The sequence below is a fragment of the Athene noctua genome, unplaced genomic scaffold, assembly GCF_965140245.1.
Source record: "Athene noctua unplaced genomic scaffold, bAthNoc1.hap1.1 HAP1_HAP1_scaffold_180, whole genome shotgun sequence".
Lineage (NCBI taxonomy): Eukaryota > Metazoa > Chordata > Aves > Strigiformes > Strigidae > Athene > Athene noctua.
The window spans coordinates 241,752-248,419 of NW_027437651.1; the positions used below are offsets into that span (position 1 = coordinate 241,752).

The window sequence follows — 6,668 nt, forward strand, 5'->3', positions numbered from 1 at the left end:
ATGTGCCCACATCGCATTGCATTATCCTTACACCTCTGCCTCAGACTGGTACCCCATTGACCTCAGCTATCTGTGTGAGACGGGCCTTCTGTCCCCAGCATGTTAAATTTAGTTACCTGTTTGTGGCCACAAAAAAAAAAAAAAAAAAAAAAAGGATTAACTCTTCTGGCTATCAGTGTGAATACTTCTATACATAAAAACTGCCATTGCCTCCGGTGGGAAGAAGCCTCCATGCATCTCAACAGAGCAGAGTCAAGTCAGTAATACCAGAATCAGGTTTGGCTCAGGTCAGGTGGTTGTCACAGGATCTGATGGTCACTGGAATGTCCTCTGATCCCCTCCAAGACATTAGGTATTCACTTAATGCTGGTGGTGGCAGCAAAGGGCAGTGGGTAGAGCATCGGATAGGGGGTCACAAAGACTTGGGTCTGTGTCCCCCTCTGCTGTCAGCGGGTGGATCAGGGCAGCGCCACTTGACCTGAGTGTGCTTACGTGTCAACCCCAGCATCTACAGAACAACTCATGTCTCTCAGGAGAGGAGGGTGTGGGTGCTGGGAGGAGCACTGTGGTTAATCAGGGCACCCCCGTCTCGGAGCAGTGGGATCCCCAGCTGGGGTTTGACTCACTGGCTCCAGGGGAAGGATTTGATCCTGCCCTTCAGAGTGTTCCCTCTTTGGGGAAGAGGCGGTGGGATGGACAGAGAGGTGTTGGATACCTGCTGTGAGCTGTATTAGGGGTGTGCTGGGTAAGTGAAGACCAGTGTGTCTGCGACTGGAGGAATCTCCCTGCTTTGGCTTACCTCAGCCCAGGCTCTGCAGGGAGCAAGGCTACATGGAATAGTGGTGTGTCACCACTTTGTAGCCAGCCGCCTCATTTAGTGCAATAAGATCATTTATTTTGATGCATAATTACATGGCTTGATACTTTAGTTAGCAATTAACTAATCCTAATGGGATGTAAATTAATTAAGAACACAGTTTGTCAAGTTCAGTTTGCTCTTACCCAATTCCACTCTCCTGGGAGCAAAATGGAAGACATTGATTGGCCCCAACCCAGGATGGCAGTACTGTCAGCATGAGGTCCACAGCCAGTGCTGGCTACAAGGCATAGCAGAGCTCTGCGGGTGGTGTTACACCTTCTTGTTCTTAAGAAGTTGTTCTTGAGAAGAGGTGTTCTAGGGGAAACTTTCTTATGAGAAGATAGCTGCTTATGAGAGATGGATCGATGACCTAATACTGAGTAAAGAAGGGAATTAAGAGGGGAAGGAGAAAAGTGCAACAATCCCCTTCCATATTTAATCACTGCACAAAAACCCAGCCATTGTAGGTAAAATCTGCCTGGCCAGGAGACATCAGAACAATGTTATGCTTTATTCTTCCATGTATCATTTTGTTATTACAGCAAACCTTTTCTATATTAGTGTTTCCTATGAAGTTCAACTCAGATGATAGTATCGTGTCCTAAATGTGGTTCCTATGCAGCAAGAGTAACTACCAGACCACCTCAACTCCAGCAATCTCAAGATTACACTGACAGGGTGTGAAAAAGATAGAGGGGGAAGAAGAATTTTCTGTTTCACCGCCGGGGAAGTGGGAATATAATATGTTCTAAACGACATGCAGCGAGCAGCGTCATGGCATGACAATATTAATTTGTCTAGAGCCAGGGTAGGACGTGTCTTACCAAACTTTACCTCTTTAAATGTTGGGTGTGTTGTCCAGATGAGTAGTGACAGTTAATGGAAAGAGGGAGTGAGGCACATGTTAGGTGGCAATGACTTACCCTCCTGGGAATGCTGATCTCTGGTGATGACAGGAGGAGCCCACAAACCCCACCTAAACTAAACATCCCAGCATTCCGACAGCTAACACGAGGGGAGATGGAGGCCTCCTGCCCACGTACACTTGCTTACCCCTCAGGAAAGAAGGGATCAAAGTGGGACAATTGAAGCCACAGGATGAATGGAAGAAGAAGCCTGTTTTGGAAGCAAATGCAGATAGGATATTTCTGCTCTACAGCTACTATTCCAGAAATACCTGTGCACTCTCACCCCTGGTAGCTTGTCTGTGTGTCATATATTAAATGATCAAAGCAGTGCTCCCACATTTCATGTGGAAAATCGTGAAGGCAATCAGCACACACACAGAGCTCAGTGAATCAGATGTGTCCTGGATGCATCAGGCATCCAGCAGGCAGATGATGTGGGTATGAACAGTGATGCTTTCTACAGGATTTCTGGGCATCAGGCAGCCTGCTTAGGGCTTCTGTTCCAGCTGAGCTGCTGGACACAGAAAATCTCAGACAAAGGTCATATTTCTTTTTCTGTTCCAACAGTTTTGTAAAAGGCTGGCCATATAAGGCATTCTAATGTAGGACAAGATTTTGTAAAATAATTTAATATCCTTGTATGCTAAAGGTCCCTTAATAATTTAGTTTTCAAGGGACTGGTTTCCCTGATTGCAGAGCCCAGCATTAATCTGACCTTTTCTTATTCTTCATTCAATAACTCATCTATGTAGGCTCTTCTTGCAGTGCTTTGTAGGTGTCTCTTCTTATTTAATCTGTCTTCCAGATCAAAGCTCTTCAGAAGGAATTTTCCATGTTAGTTGTGAGATATGAAAAAATAAAGTAAAATAATTTTTTTTTTTTTTTTTTTGGGTGAGCTTTTGACTTGGTAAACAGAGAGAAATACTGTTCATTTAATAATCAACCATTCCACATTGGCTATGTCATGTGTGTTGACGACTTCGGTCTCTAAAAATAATAGGCTCTTAACAAAAGTCTTTTCGTGTTTAGATCATTTAAAAGGGCTCACCTGTGTAGACAGAGTAAGCCTGTCCCACAGGATTTGCCTCTGGTAGGGCTCTCTTTCAACTTCCTTGCTGTCTATTCACATGAAATGTAGGAGTTTCACATATTTAAGGCCACATCTACACTAGAAAATAATGCAATGTGAAAGGAGAGGATCTGAAGAGCAATAGTTGGTGCTAAGGGTACAACATTCATGCTGTAAGTATTCTGGGGGATTTAGCTTTAGCTGGGTCACCTGGACTGAATGCCCATGGGCACCTGGTACTTTTGAGTACATCCTCCAGGGCAGTTTCATCCAAACCCAGCTCATGTGCTCCAGGACCCCTCCACAGTAACATCCCAAGTGTGGTAAGCAAGGAGAGCCAGGAAAACCTCCCTCAACTCTCCTGCAGAGATTTACCCCATCCAGCCAAATGTCCTGCTGAGCAGATACGCATACTTATGAATGCATACACATACATTGTCCCACAGCCTTGTTTCCACAGGGCCCAATCTAAAAACATTCATTTATCAGCTCCACAATGAGGCTGACTAATTCTGCTGTCCCTTAACATCTAGCCTGCACCCAGAGCGATGAATAATTCATCCGCTTCCAAGATCTGGCTGATAGAAAGCACTCCTGGCCTTCCAGCTTATTTTAGAATTAATAGGTCCTGTGGATGCTATCTATGTATAGAACATATACAGATAGAAAAGCCTCTGAATGAATAAGGAATTTCACTGAAACAATTCTTTGTGTTAAACACAATTGTATTGGGATCTCTGGAGTGCCTCGGATAAAAATCTCCTTTTAGCACAAGTATCCTAATCTTTTGGGACAGTGTACTCTAATATAAGTCCTTCTTACATCTACAGTGTCTTAAAAAATAAACCTCCTCAAATTCCAACCAAACAAAAAATTCACCAGAGTGAATTCCACTTGGTCCTACCCCTTCTGAACTGAATTGAGGAAAATTGATGGATCTTGAAAGTAATATACTTTTATTTCTCCTCAGTCCTTTGTGAAACACTTCAGTGCACCCACAGCTTTACAGTCATAACGAGTCATAAAACTTTTATGTTTTGGCCTTAACAAAGCATATTTAAGGTTAATTAGCAATAGTCGCCTCCAGCAGACAAAATAAAAATTTGCATGGGCGGAAAATGGATACACAGTCCTTTGTTGGTGGCTTGAAAGCATGCTCACCTGTAACCATTAGCATCAGCTTTGGCTCTTTGCACCCATGGAATAGCCAAGAAAATAATAAAAACACTGCTACATAAATTTGATCTCTTGGTAAAAAAAAAAAAAAGCATATTTAAATAGTTCTCTGCCTAGGGAGAACCTTTTCGTGTTTCTATGTGTTTGTCTTTTTACCTGCACCTGGCCAGGTGTATATTACTGCATGTTTCAAACTCTCATTTGAACACGTGCTGCCCACCAAAAGAACTTCCAGATGCTGTGTCACGGCATGTCCTCGATACGACACCGTGTGTTGTGCTAGGTCCTGCAAACACATTTGTCAGTAATAGGAAAGCTCCCTCTCTTTCTCCTCTTCCAGTCTTTCCATAACTCCCAGACATGTGATCTGTGTTAACAAGCTTACGACACAAAATTGCAACTTTTTCAGTTCAATCTTGTAAACAGGAGGGAGTTGGACTGAGGTCTTAAAACGATCCCCAGACACCCTAATGCATGCTCAGATTTTCAGATTGCCAAGTACCCACCCTCCTAACAAACCCTTCAGCCCCTTGCTCCAGAGTTTCTGCCCAGATTTAGGAACTCAGCTCTAGGCTCTTACTTTGGAAAATTTTCTTAACTCTCCTCATAGACAAGTTGGCTAGGCTCTCTCTTTTATCAACTACAGCAATTCCCTTCTGCCTAATTCTGACAACTTGTATTTGGAATTGTGTTCTGACTAAGTGTCTTCAGACTTCATTTTGGATGTATTTGTCTGTTCCAGGTATCTGGCCATTGTTCACCCACTGAAACCACGCATGAATTATCAAACAGCAACCTTCATAATCGCCTTGGTCTGGACTGTCTCCATATTTGTAGATATTCCATCTGTGTATTTTTCTACTGAAACGGTGTTATTTATAGTGAAAAACCAGGAGAAAATATTCTGTGGTCAGATTTGGCCAGCTGACCAGCAGATGTACTACAAATCATACTCCCTCTTTATCTTTGGCATTGAATTTGTTGCACCTATCATTGTGATGACCTTGTGTTACACCAGGATATCACGGGAGCTCTGGTTTAAAACCGTACCAGCATTTCAGACAGAACACATCAGAAAGAGGCTTCGATGCAAAAGAAAAACTGTTATGGTACTGATGTGCATCCTGACTGCCTACGTTCTCTGCTGGGCACCCTTCTACGGCTTTAAAATTGTCCATGACTTTTTCCCCACCATCTTCGTGAAAGAGAAGCATTATCTTACTGCTTTTTATATAGTTGAATGCATTGCTATGAGTAACAGCATGATAAACACCATGTGTTTTGTAACTGTAAAAAATAACACCATGAAGTATTTCAAGAAGATCATGTTACTGAGATGGAGATCGACATATAATGGAAGCAAATCTAGCACTGATTTCGACCTGAGAACAAGTGCAATGCCAGTCACAGAGGAGGTAGACTGCCTAAAACTGAAATAAATTTTCTGCAGTTTGAATCTCACATATTTCGGAGAGGGGCTAAAGAGGAAACAATGCCTTCTCAGAAGCTTCTCTCTTGTCTGTGGGAATACCCACCGTTGGTGAGAGCCCTCTAAAAGCAGCCTACTATGTATTTCCACCAGAACTCTTTTCACTGGACTGCTGTATAACCCCATAACTCTGACTGATGCTGTGCTTCAGTTCACCCATCTGTAAATCTGGGAGGTAGATACTCATTTTACAGTTGTTTAAAATTTAAGATGAACAAAAAAAAAAAAAAAATCTATGAATGCATTAAAGCATACTACAATGATGTAAGAGTTGATTGCTGATCCTAGCAATGATGCCTCTTTGTTTCTTCTTAAGAGAAATCTCTTAACCCCTTGGAGCTTATCATTTGTACCTTTAAGATATTTGGTGTCCTTTTCCTTCTGCTCATAAGAGGAAGGAAGGCAAAAAAAGCCCATTTTGCTTCATGTCACTCTTTATCCTCTCAGTTTACCCCTGATGATGAAGCTCCTCAAAGTCTACAGACCACCAGCTTTCTATGGTCCAATGTGCAGCATGCTCTTATGAAAGGCACATTCTCTACAAAGGTAAACACTGCTTCACAGTCTAGTGAAAACCTCATCTCTTCCTGTGACACCTTGCTTAAAAATATTCTATCAACATTCCACTCTGTAGTTTTATGTAGAGTGCTGACTCTGTTTATTATGTATTTGGAAATGGCACAGCTACATCTTGAAGGGATGTTACCTTCTCTCACCTCCAGGCTATGGCCAACTTCTGCTGCCTTGATTCGCTGAGCTCTTCAAAGAATCAATCACAAAATCACAGAGGTGGAGAACAGCAACTCCAGATTGTCTAGTCCACCCCTCGGCTCAAGCAGGGTCAGCTAGAAGAGGCTGCCCAGGACTGTGTCCAGCTGGGCTTTGACTGACTCCAGGGATGGAGACTCCACAGCCTCCCTGGACCACCTGTGCCAGTGTTCAACAGTCCTTGCAGTAAAGAAGGGTTTTCTTATGTTCAGATGGTATTTCATGGGTTTCAACTTGTGTTTCAGCTTGGTTTGCAGAGGGACCCATATAAAACTATAGCATGCTAGTGGGAAGAAAAACACCCTGCTGAACCAGATCTAGACATTTTACCAAGCCTGTGTACAACTTCAAAATAAAGTACAAGTAGGGCCAAAATAGCATAGAGATCTTGAGATGATC

At 42.8% G+C, this 6,668-nt stretch overlaps 1 pseudogene; it reads left to right on the forward strand.

The window, feature by feature from the left end:
- Positions 1-2,726: 2,726 nt before the first annotated feature.
- LOC141955377 (prokineticin receptor 2 pseudogene) lies at positions 2,727-5,451 on the forward strand (annotated as a pseudogene).
- Positions 5,452-6,668: the final 1,217 nt, after the last annotated feature.